Source organism: Melanerpes formicivorus, unplaced genomic scaffold (genome assembly GCF_026170545.1).
Source record: "Melanerpes formicivorus ecotype bairdi unplaced genomic scaffold, bMelFor1.0.p_v2 SCAF_136, whole genome shotgun sequence".
Taxonomy (NCBI): Eukaryota; Metazoa; Chordata; class Aves; order Piciformes; family Picidae; genus Melanerpes; species Melanerpes formicivorus.
In genome coordinates, this window is record NW_027142488.1 from 1 (window position 1) to 19,923 (window position 19,923).

Below are 19,923 nucleotides of genomic sequence, written 5' to 3' on the forward strand. Positions count from 1 at the left end.
TAGGAACATAGAATAGAATAGAATAGAATAGAATAGAATAGAATAGAATAGAATAGAATAGAGAAAATAATAGAATAGAATTAACCAGGTTGGAAAAGACCTTTGAGATCATCAAGTCCAACCTATCACCCAACACCATCTTATCAACTAAACCATGGCACCAAGTGCCATGTCCAATCCCCTCTTGAACACCTCCAGGGATGGGGACTCCACCACCTCCCTGGGCAGCACATTCCAATGGCTAACAACTCTCTCTGTGAAGAACTTTCTCCTCACCTCCAGCCTAAACCTCCCCTGGTGCAGTTTGAGACTGTGTCCTCTTGTTCTGGTGCTGGTTGCCTGGGAGAAGAGACCAATCCCCTTCTCCAGCCTAAGCAACCCAAGCTCCCTCAGCCTCTCCTCATTGGGCTTGTGCTCCAAACCCCTCCCCAGCTTTGTTGCCCTTCTCTGGAGATGTTCCAGGAACTCAGCATCTTTCCTAAACTGACAGGGGCAGAATGACCTCCCTGCTCCTGCTGGCTACACTATTCCTGTTCCAGGTCAGGATGCCATTGGCCTTCTTGGCCACCTGGGCACACTGCTGGCTCATGGTCATCTTACTATTGACCAGTACCCCTAGGTCCCTTTCTGCCTGGCCACTCTCCAGCCACTCTGACCCCAGTCTTTAGCACTGCATGGGGTTGTTGTGACCAATGTGTAGAACCTGGCACTTGGATTTGTTAAATCTCATGCCCTTGGACTCTACCCATCTGTCCAGCCTTGCTTTCCTTTGAAGAACTGTTAAAGGGCAGTTCAAAAGACAGTAGCAAAGCAAGTGACTGAGACTAATTTTTTTAGAGATTATTTTTAATGAATCTATATAGCATTTTTAATCAGAATTGTGTGGTGGGAAAATTAATAGGGTAAGAGTGGAAATCAGCAATGAGGAGTCAAGGAGAAGGGGCCAGAATATAGAATCACAGAATTATTATGGTTGGAAGGTACCTCAAGGATCATGTAGCTCCAACCCCCCTGCCATGGGCAGGGACCCCTCATACTAGATCAGGCTTCTCAGAGCCACAACCAGCCTGTCCTTAAAAACCTCTGGGGACGGGGCTTCTAACAGCCCCCTGGGCAACCTGTGCCAGTGTATACTGTTCCTATCTGAAAAACCATCAACATAACAGACATGCCTTAGGATTTAGTCACAGAGCAAATAGCTCTGGCAAGAGAAGGGCTGATATCCCTTAGTGAATTAAAATACAACAGGCAGAAGTTTTATACTTTGGGAAATTCCAGCAAAAGTGCTTTTTAAGTACAGATGATCAGGGAAAACTTACTGGGCTGGCTTTTGGAAGCAGAGCTTTCTCACTAGGTATCATGAGACCTCACAAACCAGCAGCTCTGCAAACCTATTAGTTTCCTCTGCTGGGGAAAGTTCTTTCACAGATGTTGAAGTAGACTGAACAGCAACTAATCTGAAAGCTGAAATGGAAGAATGTTTACGGAATGGGAGGTACAAAGCTCCACAGAGATCCCAGACAAGCCTGGATTTATTTTTAGTGCTAAAAGCTATTTGGGCTTCAGGTTGTTTGTTATCAACTTGCAATTCTAAATTTTTTGATTAGTGCTCGAAGCCTTATTACTTGGCTTGCAACATTAATGCCTAGAGGAACAAAGACTGTGCTTTGGAAAACTCATGTTTATAGAGCTTTTAAAATATACAGCCTGCCTCAGAGAAAATTAAAGTCTTGTTCCGTTCCTTATCCAGGAATTGCCAAAAATGTAACACAGTATATTTCTGTAGAAGGGGTAGCAGAAGCAGCAAATATTATTAATATCAGAGCCAAATATTATGATTTTTTTTTTGTTCTCAGGTACCCATGAATTTTCCAGACAGATGTGTGTGCCAGGCTTCCTCGTGGCACTATCAGTTTGAAAGACTCATTTATGGCTGCTTTAAACGACTTTTAAAGATAATTTTCCAGCTATACTCCTTGTAGGTGGATAGTGAAGGCAGCTGTGGAAGTTGCACAGGTAAAACAGCGCTTATGAGGGGATAGGAAATGTTTCAGATTGGTATGTTGGTGAAAAGGACTGGAAGCAGAGGCTGAAATCATGAAGCAATGTACTTTGGCATGACAAGGAATGTGGAGATGGCAGAATAGAATAGAATAGAATAGAATAGAATAGAATAGAATAGAATAGAATAGAATAGAATAGAATAGAATAGAATAGAATAGGAGTAGAATGGACTAGACTAGACTAGACTGGACTAGAATAGAATAGAATTAACCAGGTTGGAAGAGACCTTTGAGATCATCAAGTCCAACCTAACATCCAACACCATCTAATCAACTAAACCATGGCACCAAGCACCCCATCCAGCCTCTTCCTAAACACCTTGAGGGATGGTGACTCCACCACCTCCCTGGGCAGCCCATTCCAATGGCCAATCACTCTTTCTATGAAGAACTTCTTCCTAACATCCAGCCTTAACCTTCCCTGATGAACAGCGGCAGTGATTGCCTGTCCCAGATGTGAGCAGAGGTGCTGATCTCTCTGGTCCTGAGAAGGAGATATTAATTAGTGCTCACCTTGAGCTTGGTCAGTACAGAGCAAGTTAAATATCCAAGCTGCTATGTGCATTGAAAGATAACTTATTTTCCTTCCACACAAAAGGCATTATCAAAGCAAAGGCTCACCTCTGGCATGAAGAGATTTATGCTGACATATGGAGGCAAAAGACCTTCCCACTATGCCTGTGCAATTCTTCATGTGCCTTGTAAATCCTTAATATTAACACCATGACAAAAATATGGGCCAAGAGAGTACTTTCAGCTGTAATAGGCATCACTAAAACATAGCTAGCAATTTCCTCTTCCAGACGGTCAGATATGAATTTTAGTGTTTATTTGTCAAGGGCTGCCCAGAGGATATCTGTCTCTACTTACTATTCTGACCAGCTCAGGTTCAGCAGAAGTTATTTTCTGTGAATTGCTGATTAGATCTGAATGGAATTATTCGATCTAGCTAAATAAAGATACTTCCATGAAGAGTGATATCAGGGGAATACAGGGTGGTAGTGCATGACATATGCTTCTGCTTTAAGAGAGCTCTGTGAGTCTCGAGAGGGGGAAATATGATGTAAATAACATCTGCCCGCTCAGCATTTTTGTTCATCGATCCAAGGAAAAGAATGTCCCATACATCCATCAGCTTCACATTTATAGTTAGGGTTAACGATTACTTTCCTTTTCCTCCTACTTATGTGTAGCTGTTAGGAAAGAGGGAGAGAGAGAGACTGCACTTTAACAGTCGATGTTCTGCGATTGACAATTTCATGGTACCTGGATGCCTGGCTCTGATTTTCTCTGCCCCAGACCTGCAGAGGGCACAGCTGGTACCACAGGTACAGCTGCCTCTGCTGGCTGTTCCTAGCTGTGCCCGAAAGAGGGCTATCAGCAGTGCAGGGCAGAACAGTCAGTGTGGAGCAGCCTGGGAGAGGATGTGCTTGCTGCAACAGGGCAAGTCAGCCCCTTTGCCACACAGGTTTGGACTCAACCCCCTAATATTATGGATAGCTCTGGAAAAGAAAGCTGCAGAGCATGCTTGGCCAAATGTCTTGACTTTCAGTTGCAAAATGCTGATAGGGTGCGTGGGGCTTTTCTTCAATCGTGGGCTTATTCAGCTGAGACCTTGAATTATAATTAAATGTAGGATGCACTTGTCCTGTGTAAATATGATAATTGGTTCATAAATGTATAATGCTGTTAATTAGTGTGTGATCTCTTGTAACACGGACTGTGTTTTGCTGTCTCCCAAGCCCCTGAAGACAGAGTAATGAATCACAATTCAGTGCTCTTATAGTACTTGGAAAGGAAAGAGCATCACCCATTCAGGTCAGGCTGTTTGGAAACCTACAGTAAAGTCAGGAAGAGAAGAGGAGTCTTTGCATGACCACATAGTTCTTGCTGAAGAGCTAATAATCAGCTAGCAATAAGATAGGAATATTTTTCTGCTCAAAGAAGGGAAAAAAATCCTTTCACTCCTTGCATTGCTCTCTGTCACTCCCAGTGTTCTACGGTCACATGAGTGACTGAGGAACATTCCTGTTATGTAGCCTAGCGTGAAAGCTGTCATATAAACCCAAGTAATTAAAAGAAAAAAGAGGAAAATGTACTAACACAGGAACACATGGAAGAACACGTTTAATACTGCCTCTAGTTGCAGGAACACAGAGTAAGTCACATTGGAAACATAAATTCCTGGGCTCCAGGAGTAAATGACTTCCTACAGAAGACCTGCAACAGTCAGTGCACTTCATTAATTATTCATTCAGTTATTCACGCTGTTTCTGCTCAAGGTTTGTTTAAACAGTTGTTTCCACTTGAAAAATATTCTCAGAAACAACTATAAGCAATTGGAGACTATTAACATTTTGTCCTCAATCAACATTTGCTGGAGATATATCTTTTGTTCTGCTTGGCTTTAAGACATTAGTTTAAAGTGGATTTCATGCACTGTTCCCTGGCCTGAAGAGACCTAAAAAAGTTGCTTATCTCTTTCTCATCCATTTAAATTCTGCTTTCCTCTTAAAAAATGTTGATGCAACCAAATATATTGATGGAAAAAGTGGAGAACACAACTTGATTTGAAAGTAAATACAGCTTTACACAAACCCATGGCACATCCCCTCCCTGTCTGCCTTCTGTTACAGCAAATCTTCTCTGGGTTAGAAACGTGATTGCATTGCAGATCTGCTGTCAGCCTGCTCTCACACCCTCTTCTCCTTGCCAAGCCCATAGTCCTTGGCTTTCCAGGTTCATAGAAGGAGGATTCCTGTAACTCACTCATGGCCAAAATACTTAAAATACATATTGTTCTCATGCCTGAACAAGCCATGGTAAACCAACCCAGACCCCCTTAGAAGAAAGGAAGATGTGGGTATTGCAGGGGTGGTTGGATATTCAAAACCCGAGAAGACTGAAGGTGCAGGTGATAGCTTTCAAATAGTGCAGTGTGTCTCTCCCTAAGGTCTCCATGGCACAGCAGGGACAATGTGGAGCAGTGGGCAGCATTGTGAGCTTTGCATTTGAATACTCCTCGGTTGTGGTCAGAGCACTTACCCCAGACAAACCCCTGTGGTTCTTCTCCAGTGAGAGGAGGACAGGCATGGCATCTGGTTGTTTCTCTGATGATGGGCTAAAGGTCAGAAAAGACAAGATACAGAGCTCTTTTCCCACTAGTTGCTTTAAATTTACTCTTTATTGCCTCAGCACTCACTGTAAAAAAATAAGTTGTTGTGATGCTCTTAATCTGCACAGCAATAGTTGGCATTTGTCAGCTTTACCATTTTCATTTCATTTGTGGCTTCCATTTGTATAAAGAGAACAAGTGGGTAATAAATCAGCTGGCTGAAGCAAAGAGTTGATTTGGTGAGAAGTTTTCTATTACAAGAGAACTAGTTTCTTGACTTCTGGAAACCACTGGATAAAATGAAAGTAAAAGTAAGCTGCCTGCTGGGCTGCCAGTGACCATTGTTGGCACCTGGGAAATTTGTCATCTACTGACATCTTCAAGGCCTTCTCCTCCAGATTGCTCTTGAGCCACTCTTTACCCAGCCTGGATTTGTGCTTGGGATTGCCCTGATCCAGCTGCAGGACCTTGCACTTGGCCAGATTGAACTGCATGAGGTTGACCTGGGCCCACCTCTCCAGCCTGGCCAGGACCCCCTGGATGGATCCCTTCCCTCTCGAGTGTAAGCTGGGCCACACAGCTTGGTGTCACGTGTTGCTGAAACAGTTCCAGACAGATGATGGATGAATGCCTCCTCTGGAAAGTTACTACATCAAGGACAGAGCAGACTCTATTTTTCTGAGTCTAAGGGCATAGGAAGAAACTGGCTAAACCCAGACAGTTTTTGGTGGTTTTGTTTTGTTCTATTCATTTTCTGCCTTAGGATATATGCATGCACCTCCAATCAATCTGCCACATGCAACATCCTAATACATTTTATTGTCTCTTAAGTGAAACACCATTCATTTTCAAGAAGAAATTTCAGGAAAACATGTTCAAAGATCTGTCTTTGTTGGCAAAGGAAATCAGAAACAGGTTAAAAAAAGTGGAAAACTAAGCAGAAGCCTGCCCTGTGTATTCCCCAAGCATTAATTTAATAACATCCTTCTGGTGTTATTCTAGCCTGACTAGCTTCATTTATCTCACTGACCAGTGTGCTCAGCATGCCTGCTCACAACAGTTTTTTATTGCCTTCAGGATTTTCAGACAAATACTTTTATTTCTTATTAACCAGGGAGACAGTTCAAAATGATTACGCATAAAAGTGTGTAGTTTTAAGATAGGCTCAGGCTTGGTTTTCTTAATACAATGAGGCTTTTTCTATTGCTCTGGAAATTACTGCCCTGAAAAAACCCTGAACTCAAAGCTGAGACCTGGTGGCAAATTGAGGCTTTTGCTTCTTGGACACATGCAGATTAGGAGGGAGGGTTAATAAAGGGAAGAAACATGCTATTTATTTCTGCCTTATTTTCCATTCAGACTTTATTTCCTGCTTTGCTTGAGCAGACAGGTTGGACCAGATGACTTCTAGAAATCCCTGCCAACCTCAACCAGTCTGTGAATCTGTGATTCTGTACCTGCCACAGGTGATGGAGTCCTTGTATCTTGGGGATGGCTGAGCACCTGGCTGGCATGTGAAGCAGATGAATTCCAGGTTTTGTTCTGCTTGCATGCACAGCTTTTGCACTACCTGTTAAACTGTCATTATCACAACTCAGGGTTTTTTTGCATCTTCAACCTCCTAATTCTGTCTTCCATCCTATGGTGGGGACTGAGGAAGTGGCTGGTTGGGCTGAGCTTCCACTGCAGTGAAATCACAAAAGAAAAGCAGCCTTTGGGGCTGAGAAGAGGATCTGCCTGCTGCGGCAGCCCTGCCCTCGCTGGCACAATCTGCATGTGGCAGAGAGATGGGAAGGACATGGTGAGTGGCTGTGCTTACCCCTGGCACCCCACACGGGACACCCTTGTCTTGGTCACACCAAGCACTATTTCCGGGCAGGTTTAGCCACTTCTTCAGTGTTTGCAGAAATGTCCAGGGATGAAGGAAAGGCTCAGTTCTCTGATGCATTTCTGCAGGGGACCTTTTTATTAATGAATAATACAAGGTCTAGCCTTTGTGACTCTAGTCACAGTATCAGTCAAACAGTGCTCCACAGGAATTGTTGGTAGAATTTGAGTTGTCAGCAGGACTGTCTTCTGGAAAGATTTATTTGTGGATCTGCAGGACTGAGAGAGGAATTCTTCACTTTAATGTAATTCACTCCCTTTTGATTTCTCCTAGACAAACACACGGACAGGCAGTAGCCAAGGTTTTTAGATCTCCAGTCATTGAATAAAGAATATCCAATTGTGGTAGATCCAGTGAGAATGTTAACAAAAGCATAAAAGCCATTGCAATACCTAACATTCCCAGTGTGGTCCTTAGTAGGAGTTTTTCGTGGTTGTCTGGTTAGAATGAACTTATTTTGCTTTTGTAACTTACAGAGCTGGTAGCAGTGGAACTAAGTGATGGTGTTACAAAATATTTGCCATACACACATTCTTACCAAATTTGAACTACTGAAGAGAAGGTAAAAAAGAATTTAGAAAATATTAAGTAGAAACCTTCAAAGATTCCCCCCCCCCCTCTTTTGCCCCAGTAATGTTGTCTGCCATGTCTCCACCTAGGAATAGAATAGAATAGAATAGAACAGAATAGAATAGAATAGAATAGGCCAGGTTGGAAAAGACCTTTGAGATCATCAAGTCCAACCTATCATCCAACACCATCTAATCAACTAAACCATGGCACCAAGCACCCCATCCAGTCTCTTCCTAAACACCTCCAGTGCTGGTGACTCCACCACCTCCTTGAGCAGCCCATTCCAATGGCAAATCACTCTTGCTATGAAGAACTTCTTCCTAACATCCAGCCTAAACCTCCCCCGGAGCAGCTTGAGACTGTGTCCTCTTGTTCTGGTGCTGGTTGCCTGGGAGAAGAGTCCAACCCCCACTTGGCTACAACCTCCCTTCAGGTAGATGTAGAGAGCAATAAGATCTGCCCTGAGCCTCCTCTTCTCCGGGCTAAGCAACCCCAGCTCCCTCAGCCTCTCCTCATAGAGCTTTGTTGCTCCCCAGCTTTGTTGCCCTTCTCTGGACACGTTCCAGCAATTCAGCATCTGTTTCTTTTCTCATTTTGCAATTTCTTATTGCTGCTTTGCTCTATAACTCCACGCAGAGGTACTACAAATAGCCACTCAAACAATGCAGATTTATTCTGTGTGTATTCCTTTATCTTGACTTCATCAAGCAAGTTCTGAGTTCCTTGTTGGTGCTATTGAACTCAAACTCAGCTGCCACTAGGTATGTCAGTCTCCAGTTAAGTAATTTGCTTTCTGCAGCTTTGCAATGCAAAGAATCCCTCATCTATTAAAGGCAAAAGGTTTAGGGAAATCTTGGTGCAAAGAAATAAAGCAGTGACAAGACAACTCTGTGGGAAATTTGCTGAGTTCTGAGCCTCTGAGACATGCTCCTGAGAAACCCTTTTTACCTGGCTGATATTTTGATCTTCTATTCCAGACATTTATTTACAAAAAGGGAAAATATCATGGCAGACCAAGAGAGCAGAGAATTCATTTTAGAATGTGTGATGATGTCTGATTTAATGATAAGTGTTCTGAGAAGTGTGGTATATGCATCAGCTAGTGCAGCACAGGTGAAGATCTGTCCAGGCATGCACATCCACATGCAGATGCACAGTCTTGAGTAGATGAGCAGCTATGGTTGCTGGTCACCCTTCTCAGACTGGACCTTCCTCTTCTCTTTAGTGGTCAAACTGTTACTGTGTAAGTGGTTGCATTAGACCCTTGGCTAATGCAAAGGCTAAAAGGGCAATGTTCAGGTCACCAAACTTCTGCTGATTTATGCTTTTCAGTGTAACTCTAGGTCAGTGCCTTCTTCCCATCACACCTTCTTGCCATCACTGAGCAGTGGTTAGTCCTGCAGTGGGTGGCTGAGCGGGCAGATCTGTGTAGAGGTCTCCAGGGAAGCATCTCACACCTGCGGGCAGTGTGATGCCTGGCTGTGGGCATGGAGTGGGGAACTGGACACTTCCCTTGCAGCCAGGCAATGGTGAAGACTATGAGAAGTGCTGGTTGTAAGCATTTTGACCTGTGCTGGGCTACCAGAGCTTACAGAGCCGCAAGAGACCTGATGAGATAGAGCTTCTAAGGAGGATCTTCTCTGCTTAGTCTGGCAGTCATGCTGTGCAATGTTTTTATCTGTTGCAATTTTGTTTTGTTTATCTAAATCTGTGCTTTTGAATATTATTTAATTTTATCTGCCTGACACTAAGCCTTTGAACATTCTGATACAACTCTCAGCTTCCTGGAGTGTGATAAGTCCTTGGTTCAAGAGCAGACAGTGAAGACATCTATCACCCAGACAACTGAGGGCTTCCTTGGGGTACACAGCAATTCACCTCTCAGCTGCATGGGACAGCAGAATGTGCCAGGCTGTGCAGTACCTTTCTCTTACTAAGCCTTGCTAGGGAATTCTTCTGGCACTCCTCAAGGCAGATTAAACATTCATTTGTGCTTAAATATAATAGAAACAAACCAACCCTGGACAGTGCATTGAGCTGAGTCGTACTGCAGTGAGAAAGGCTACAGAGAATTTGCAAAGCTGTGTCACAAGCAGATCCACTTGTGCCAGTGCCAGTCTTGAGAGTAGTTGCATGGAGCTCCTCCAGCCCAGCTCTGCTGTTAGTGTGATCTTGTCCAAAGGGTGTACAGGCTGTGTTACATGATGGGAGCCAAAGCCTCTCATACCATCAGTGTGAGTGACAATGGCACTGGCCCTGGAAAATCCATGTCGAACATTCACCATCTAGAAGGGTTTGGTTTTTTGAATGGCTAATGTAGTGGTGTGAATGCTGTCCCAGATGAGGGGGGTGTGTGTCTGTAGAAGTTTTCCCAGTGAACAGAAGAGTGGTAATTCACAGATTGCATTGGGTTGGAAGGGACCCTCAGAGGCCATCTTGTCCAACACAGCTGTAGTCAGCAGGGACACCTCTAAATAGATCAGACTGCCCAGGGCCACACTGAGTCTGATCTTGAGTATCTCCAGGGATGGTGTCTCAAACACATCCCTGGTCAGCCTGTTCCACTATTTTACCACTCTCATTGTGAAGAACTTCCTCCTAATGTCCAACCTAAATCGATCATGCTCCAGCTTAAAACCATTGCCCTTCATCCTGTCGCTACAAGCCCTTCTGATCAGTCCTTCCCCAGCCTTCCTTTAGGTTCCCTTCAGGTACTGAAGTACAGCTCTAAGATCTCCCTGCAGCCTTCTCTTCTCCAGGCTGAACAACGCCAACTCTTTTAGCCTGTCTTCACAGGGGGGGTTCTCCAGCGCTCTGATCATCTTTGTGGCCCTCCTCTGTACCTGCTCCAGCAGGTCCATGATCTCTCTTGTGTAATGATGTGCAATGACTATGATCTGATGTGAGATTTTGAATCCAATAGTCCTGGATTGTTTCTTTTTAAATGGCTTTTCATAAATTCCTGTAGAGACTTTCATAATTCTGTCAAATTGAAGGTGTGGAGGTATGGGCAGAGGACCATGAACTTGATTAAAGGGTGATGAGGCCAGTGACTTAGATTTGCCTGCTTGTGCTGCTGCTTAAATGGGAGAAATGGGTGAAAATCGCTTTCATTAAACAGTGGTCAATAGTTACAAGGCCTTAAATTATCTTGGTTTGTATTTTTTTAGTCTGGCTTCAGCTTGCTTCATGTGTAAGATGCTTTTGACTTGTTGCATTCTGGGTAAGCAGAACTAACTAGTGAGTACTTTCCTTCTTGCCCATGTACTTGGAGCACAATTAACATACTTCAGGATGGGGAGGTGAAGAAAATGTGCTTGTCAGCAAAAGCCCTTTCATTGCATTATTCATGCATTAACTGTAGATAAATGGCCATATGGGACACAAGCAGTGATATATCATCTTCTGAGTTCTTGCTTTTTCTTCAGGAGCTCAGCCATTCTATAGCACCAAGGTCTCCACTGTGCAGGTCGTAATTGACTGCTACCTAATTCAGATTCTGAATAATTCTAGAAACATGCTAGTGTGGCCTTTCAGACAGCCTCACTGAAACAGTCATCTCCTTGTGCTGACATGATTCCCTTGCCTGCCTCATGCACAAGGTTATAGGATCTCCTGCCTGCAAAAGAAAGCAGGGGATGCTGTGAAGTGTTTAGCCATTACAGAACACCAAACCCATGTCTCATCTTGTGGGGCCAAGGAGTCCACAGGAACTTGGAGACTCCCCCACCATCTTTGTTATCATCTGCTCCATCCCATCTCAAGGGTTGGGGCTGTTGTGGAGAGGAAATAAGTGCTCTGGCACAGTGGTGTCTTGAGAGCCCTGGTGTCACAGTCCCTGCTCCTGCAGCCCCTGAGAGAGCCCTGGCTCCAACAGCATTGCCTGATTCCCAATTGGGTCAGGTGCCCTGTGCCCTGAAGGAATGTGCCAAGAGCTCAGCAGTGGTGCCAGTTCCAGAAAGCACAGCTTCTGTTCCCTACAGTCCCACATACATGGTCTGGCTGTGCTTGCCGATGGGGCCCAGGGCTGTGGGCTAAGGTGATGGGCAGTGTCCTGACAGGGCAATGTACCCAGCACTGGGGAGTTCCCTGGTGAAGGGACAACCTATGACTGCAGCAGGAATATGCCACCTGTGAGGTGAGAGCAATGAGATAGAACCCCCACTAGACCAGCAGCTGATGATGATGCCCAAGCAAAGCCTTTGGCTACAGGTGGCAGGGGCTGCCCCACCCCAGGACAGCATTGTCCCTTTGAAGATGTTACTGCCTGTTTTCCAAACAGGTTGGAGGTTGGATTAGATGACCTTCAACACTCGCCTCTCTGTGATTCTAAGATTTTAGAGTGGCTATAGAAAAGTTACAGTACCTTATACAACTCACCTTAAGCTGCCCTAGGGCACTCACCTCGGTGGCTCAAAGCTTCACTAACTGCTGCCCAGAGCTGTTTCTCAGTGAGTTTTTTTGAGAGGAAAGAGCATAAGAACAGATCCCTACTTATAAGGCTTGACCCTTGACAGAGGCTTGGCATCTTTTTGGCACCTGCCCTTCAAAAAGGAGCCATGCACACCTGCCCTCAGGTCTGTGCTGTGTATGTGCAGTATCTCTCCTCTGATGGGGCTGAGATTGCAGCAAACAGAGAGGTCAGCAATTGATGGGACATGTGCCATTCCTGGTGTTACCAAATGTTTTTTCATAAAGACTCAGTTCTCACAACTAGTGAAGCATTCCCAGGACACATGTGTGTGTGTTTGTGCAAATGCAGGAGTTTTTGCACACCCCTGAATATAATTTGTGTGGTTTCTTCGGAGGAAAATGGCTTCTAAGCCACAGGAGAATCATAGATTCATGGAATGGTTTGGCTTGGAAGGGACCTTGAAGATCATGTAGTTCCAACTCCCCTGCCCATAGGCAGGGACACCCTCTGCTAGACCAGGTTGCTCAAGGTCTCATCCAATCCAGCCTTGAACATCTCCAGGGTATCCATGACTTCCCTGGGTAACCTGTTCCAGTGTCTCACCACCTTCACTGTAAAGAATTTCTTCCTAATATGCAATCTAAATCTATCTTTCTTAAGCTTAAATCCATTCACTCATCAGTAAAAAAAGAACATAAAAAAGAAATGCAAGAGCGACTTTGTCTTCATCTGCAGGTTTAGCTTCATTGAGGTTGCTGAGCTGGTGAGTTTTCTGCTTATGCCAGTGGGATGATACCAGCTTGCACCAGCCTGTACCAGAACTGCTTCTGTCTCTGTAAGAGACTTTGGGGGCTTGATTACAGGCATCATTTCAGAGAGACGCCTTGGTGGGGTCTTGCAGGACCACCTCTGTCCACCAATGCTGATCAGGATGCCCTTTTCCTCCTACCTCCTGCCCCATTTTTTGACCCCTCCAGGAACAGAGCTGGTGCTGCTTGGCTTCTGGCACTTCTGGGCTGGCAAGCTGCAGCAGGGAGTGCTCAGTTATGGTTCCCTCTGAGATCAGCATGGGCTGGCAGAGCCAGTTGCAAGAGCTAATGGGATCTAAAAGCCAAAAGAGGAGTATTTTTTTCTAATTCCACCAATTAGACATCAAAACTGTTGGAGTTTGATTCACTCCCACACATTTCTGTTGGAAGCCGCAGCTCTGTGGAAGATCTCGTGTAACATCAGGTAAGTGAGTCAAACCTCTCTCCATTTTAGTAGAACTACAGGGCTGCTTTACATTTTGCACTTTCAGAGTGATAAAGGATGATAAAAGATGTTCCTTTTTAACTACCATAGTATTGTTGACAGCGTAGCTGCAACTACTTTCCCTGTCACAGGGAGTTTTCACACAGCTGGAAGTGGAAAGCAAAGCAAATCTAAGCAGAGCTAGATTTTTCTTAGTTCATGATATTTGCTTATGTTGTCTCTGGGAAAAAAAAAAATCTCTGTGCAAAAAAACTTCTGGCGTTATTTTTATGATGGGCTTTGGTAGTAACAAAGGAAGATAAAACTTCATGCTTAATAAATTACATATTGTTAAAGAACTTGGCATAAAAAGATAATGCTAAAGAAGAAAAGAAATTTATGTCCTTGCCACTGCTGAAGCCATCAAAATTTTACAGGGAAAAATGCATTGGGGATTTTAGCAGAAGAATTAACTTGCATGGCCAGCTCTGTTCTCTCCTTTCCTCGGTAAACAGAAAAGGAGCCTGTATCTCATTTGGGTCTGGAAAACTACACAGTTTCACTTTAGGATGGCTGCATCTGTTCTGCTTTAACCATGGTGGGCAGCTCAGCCCACTCAGCAGCCACTTGCTCACTCACTCCCATGGGATGGGCAGAGAATCAGGAGGGTAGAAATGGTGAGTTGAGATTAAGCTCATTTTGCAGGTAAAGCAGGTAAAGCTGCACACACAGCAAAGCAAAGCCTGGGATTCACTCACCACTTCCCATGGCTGGCAGGTGCACAGCCATCCCTAGGACAGCAGGGCTCCATCAGCTGTGACAGTGACTTGGGAAGACAAAAGGCATTGCTCCAAACCTTGTTCCATCCTCTTCCTTTCCCAGTTTTATTGCTGAGCATGATTTCCTGTGGCCTGGGGCATCCCTTTTGTCACCTGTGGTCAGCTGTCCCAGCTGTGCCCTTTCCCAACTCCTTGTGCACTTCCAGCTGTGGAAGTGCTGCTCAGCAGTAACTCAAACATTCCTGTGTCACCAACACTACTGATCAAGCTACTGTGAAGGAAATGAACGCTGTCCCAGCCAAAACCACTGACAGGATTTTCAGGTGGAGAGCATGGCTGGGATGTGATACCATGTTCACTTGGTCCCACAGATGAAGAATTCTGTGTGAGCACTATCAGTAAAAAGACCAAGGAGAGCACTGCCTGTGGTTGAAGAGGTCAGTCCCTTCAGCTTCAAAGACAAGTTAATTAAATGTCTATGGCATGGTCCAGTCTCATGTCCAGCCCCTCTTCTGTGTGAGAGCTAGAGCAGTCTGTGAGGATGGTCCAGGCAGACACCTTGTGGTGCAGCTTCACCACTTCTGCCCTGTGGAAGGGACACATCCTGTCCACCTGGCAGGAGGTCACTCTTATATTGGAGGTGACCCAGGCTGCTGCCACATGGCTGATGCTGTGCCTGTTGCCATGCCTGGCTCTGTACCTTGGGGCATGCACTGTGCTCAGCTGGGCACCAGCTCCCACTCCCCACTGTGCCTTCCATCATCCTTCTCAAGCCCTGCACTGCTCTTTGCCTGCTGGGACATGGCTGTAGCTGTGGCCCTGTGGTAAACCAGGATGAGCTTCAGCCTGTGTAAAGCCCCTTGAGCCTGAGCCAGACCAACCCAGCAGCAAAAGCAGGGACTGTGTGTGGTGTGCTGGCTGTGGTAATTGATCTACAAAGCAAGTATGCACTGCAGGGCCAGGGCCTTTGCTGCTGAGCTGGTGCTGAGGTAGGAACCCCCCACTGACCCTGCCCTGCTCAACAGGCACTTCCAGTCACCCTCTGGCTCTTCTCCAACCTCTTTGTTCCTCCTTTCTCACTCAGCTTGTTCACTGCATTGTAGCTGTTGTTTAATTGCAGCTCTGTCTTTATGAATGCTACAGCAGCCTCGATGGATGCTGCTTTGGGATTGACTTTTCATATGCAGATGAGGAAATAAATATCCTTGGAAAGCTTGAAGTGAAGGCTTGTGAAGAAAGATATATGTGCCATTATCATTAAAGTACACAGCATATTGTGATTATGGCAGGCAATACATTATAAATCATTTGTTTGGAATCAACAATGAGGATTAAGAGCAAACTGTGGGGTTTATTTATCTCTTGGAGTGACTAATATACAAGAAACAATTTAATTTTGAAGTGTAAATACCGTCTTGTTTATAAACAAAACCTGCATGTTATGTCTAGACAGAGTAAGTGTGGTATCAATGGCCATGTTTTGCATGTTTCACTGATTTTATCTACATGGGCCATTAATCCATCTCTCTTCCAGGAGTTTATTTCAGCACTCCATTTTCCTTTAAAGGCATTTGAATCAGGCTTAAAGAGAAAGGGAATAAAACAGAGCTGACCCTACTGCTTTCTCCTCAATGCAAACTTTTCTTCATTCAACAAACATAAAAATTATTGTTTCCAAGCTCCTAAACAGAAAATTTATTACAGTTGTTTTTAAGAGAAGTTTTAAATGTGCTAGTTGCAAATTCTTTCCTGTGGAGGCCTGTGTGATTTGATTCATCGTGTTAAGTTACTGGGTGTTGCAGGTAGTAACTGTGAGACAACAGAGAAAATAAAATAAGCAACTAGAAGTACCTCAGCTGGGAACCAGACTGCTGTGGCAGAGCTGTCCTGTGCCACAGGAGGAGGTGGTGCTGCCTGCATCACCCAGCCATGCCCTGCTCACAACACTGCAGGTCTAAAGCAACTGGGCAGTCAAGTGACCAAACCCAGCTGAAGCCCCACCCCTGGAGGTTTTTAAGGCCAGGCTGGGTGTGGATCTGAGCAGCCTGATCCAGTGTGGGGTGTCCCTGCCCATGGCAGGGGGGTTGGAACTAGATGATCCTTGAGGTCCCTTCCAACCCTAACTATTCTATGATTCTGTGATTCTAACTGCAGGTACCTGATGGAATGCAGAGTGGAAATAGGTGCAGCAGCATCTTGAACTGCTTAGCTACCCAGGTCAAGTGATGAACATCATGCAAGGACAACTGCTGAGCACCACCTTACAGCCCAGCCCTGTTTGGTGCCTCTGCTGGCTTAATACCAATGTTGAACAGTTTGGCTCAGCACAGCCATGCTTGCAGTGCCATCATTGCTCTGCAGCAAGAATGTGGGTTTCATATCTCTTCCTAAACGAATTTGCAGCTGACTGGCATTGCCAGAAGACAGGTTCTTGCAGAAGGTGTTGTATAGGTTACTATTTACCAAAGAGTCCTGAAACAGCACCTGGAGTGTCAGGGACTGTCAGACTGCAGGAAGAGAAAGAAACCCTGAGCTGCCTGTCTGGGCATTATCGTGAGGCCTCCCAGGGCTGGGGAGGAAGGGGAAGGCAGGGTACTGCCAGAGACCCCATGTTGAGCCTGGGAGCAAGTGGGTGTCAGGGCAAGACAGGGCTGTGCCATGGAGGAGGATTATGTTTGAAGGACAGTTACACTGTTGGAGATGGATGCATCATCCCACGAGTAGGCATGGCCCTTGTTGTCTTGTTTTTGGACTGGCCCTGCTCAGGAGCATGCCGATGACGTTGCCTGGTGAAAATCCAGGACATATAGCCAGGATTGAGGAGGAAGGAACTGTCATTTTGAAGGTATTGGCTGACCTTGAGAACAACAACAACAGGGATTGTGTATGATACAGGTTTAAAAATTGAAAGAGCATACCCTCAGTGATGAATTGCAGAGATTTCTCCAAATAAGCTGGATCTCATTAGCTGGAATTGGGTGAGATGGATCAGGGTGTGTGCTGATCGTGAGGGATGGTACATACAGAGCAGGCAACATGATCCAAAAATGAGTGTGGAGGTTGTTCCCTGGAAAAAGAAAGGTTTTTCCTGATGTACAAGTCAGTGTGTAAGACTGAATAATTTTGTTCATCAATGTCCAAGAAGATTCATGTGTAAAGGAAGAGATGTCAAGCAGGATGACAAGGTGATATTGACTATGAAAAGCCACTCTTGTTGGAAGAAACTGCGGATGTAATAAATAATGTGCTTGCTTTGGTATCCAGCCAGAGGTCTCTCCCTGGCTGCTACTCACTTCCTACCACCACCTCACTGCAGGCTTTGTTCTCCCTTGTCTCTGCTCCTGGCTCAGCTGTGGCAGTGTGGGTATTCGTGCAGCTGTGTTGTGAAGGGGATCACAGAGCAGCCTGGGCTCACAACAGTGCTGAAAAGCAGCTCTCGGTTAGTGGGGGTGGTCACAGCAAATCTGCTCACAGGACCCACAGATACTTGTGTTGTCTTGTGGGGAAGCAGTGACCTTCATGGCTAGAGTGGGAAAGGTGTTCCAACATGGGACAGAACATCTTATGCTGATTTCTTTGCCAAAAGAACTACATTGCCCCAAAAGAGACTGGCTCTGAGGAATGGATGGCTGAGCTGCTGCTTGTGAATGGTCATGGGATGAACATCAGGGAGGAAAAAGGACTCTAACAGCCAGTGTAGGCTCATGATCACATGCATATGTGGCTGTGTTGAAGTTGTAATCTGGATGGCTTCTAATCAGGATCTTGCTAAGATTTGGGAAAGGCCTGTAACAAACTGGTGGGGCCAAAGCACACACTCCTTTTTCACCTGAGAGCATGACAAGACTGCAAAGAGGGCTGTGTGGTGGGAAAGGAGTGGATGTGACAGAGCACTCTGTCCTCAGTAATCCTGGGCTCTTGCAGATGAAGAAATGCATATGAGCAGGGAGGGAGCAGCCCTGATTGGCCCAGGTGTACTTCTGTAACATTACCATGCACATATATATACACACACACATAAATACACAAGCATGCATATATATGTTTTACCATTGCTCACAGAGTGGCAGGGTCAGCTGTGGGATTCAAAGGTTTTGACTTAGAAAGTATTTAAGCAAAAGGCACAAAAGGAAACAGAAACAATTATTCCACTAATTATTCCAGGAGTAGTAGGTGAGTCTACAAGCTTTAAACAAGCACAGTAACTGTTTGTTCTATGGGCTGCCTCATGCAAACATCTGGAATAACTTTGAAGTTCTGCAGAACTGTGGCCTTTAAAAGCATTTTTCCCCCACATAACTTGTTGTTTCCAGTTCCAGTCTGAAAAAGATTCTTAAGATGCCTGTAAGGATAAGACTGCTTCCTCTGCTGTTTGCCACTAGGTGCCACAGGTGCCCAGCAGCTGCTGATGTGGTCCTGGGCATGGTGCCATCCCAGCACAGGGCTGGACACTACCCCAGTGCTGCAAAGGAGCTGGCTGTTGCTGCTAAGCTCAGTGCAGGTTCTTAGCTGTGACACTGCTATTAAAGTCCCTGCTCAGTGCTGGTCTAAGGAGACAGCTTAAAGCTGTGCTAGTGAGTCAGCTGATAACACAGGCTGGGATATAAAGGGTCTAAGCCTCAATGTCAAGGTGCCTGTTTGTGCCTCCTGTGGCTCAGATACAGCATAAAGAGAGGTGAATTGGCTTGCAGATAATGTTTTTTCAAGTGCTTTACCCTGATGTTCCTTCACTGGGATGCATAGCTTAAGTTGTGTTTTCACCTTTGTGTCTCTGACTCTGATCAAACACTCTTCAAGCATGCAAAGTGGGGAAGAGGGTATGACATGCTTTGCAGCAGCTGATGTAAAGCTGAGGTTTTATTTCACACACAAACCCATGTTTTGGTAGACATGATCATCTTCTTAAATGTTTCATAGCTCTTGTTCAATCTGGGAGAATAGTCATAGAAACAGATGCAAATTCCAGGATGGGGACAAGTTTAAAATTGCACATCCAGGCAATGTTCTTGGTGGACACCTCATCCTCTGTAAAGCTGTCATTGTGTCATTGGTTCTGTCCTGACCCATATCAGAGCAGTCACTGAACCAACTGCTGAGGACCAGCCTACACTTGAGACTTATTCTAGCCATGGGGTAGGCAGTAGGAAGTCACAGACCCTGGCTCAGAGAGGGACACTGCCCAGTCTGCAGATCCTGCTGTCTTGGGCACCTGGAGATGTGTGGGAACAGTGCTGGGGGACACTTGGCAATCACTGCTTTGCTTCACGAGCCCCTCAGTCCTGAGCCACCATCTTCTGACTCTAGGATCTTGCTGGCAGATGGAGACAAAGAGCAGCCAAGGTGCAGGGTACTCACATGTGGTGCCAGCCTCTGCACTGCTGAGTACTCCTCTTTGCTAAGTGAAAAGAGAGAAGAAAGGGAATGTGAAAGGGGGAAGCATGTAAAATACATGAGCAGGTCGAGTCACAAATCCTCAGAAGCGTGCACTCCATCACAAATCACTCAGCATTAGCACTACAGATCACCATAATTCAGCCATCTGCTGTGAACCCTGCAACCTGAGAGATGTGTTTCACGACTGAACAAATGTCTCTGCCAGAAGCAGCTTAACTTGAGCATCACTCCAGTGCCAGCCAGAGTTAATGTGCGTGGAGCTGAGTGCGCGCCTGTGCCACAGCGACCGGCACTTGCTGGCTGTCACCAGGTGAGTGTCACCTCTCTTTCCTGGCTCTGCAGAGAGGAACAAATAACTCCATGAGGCCTTTTAATTGCCTTTTCACATCTTCTGCTGAGCAGGTTTGTAACCTTGCTGGCAGCTTGAAAAGTAATTTGAACTGAGCTAATGAAGCTCTCCATTA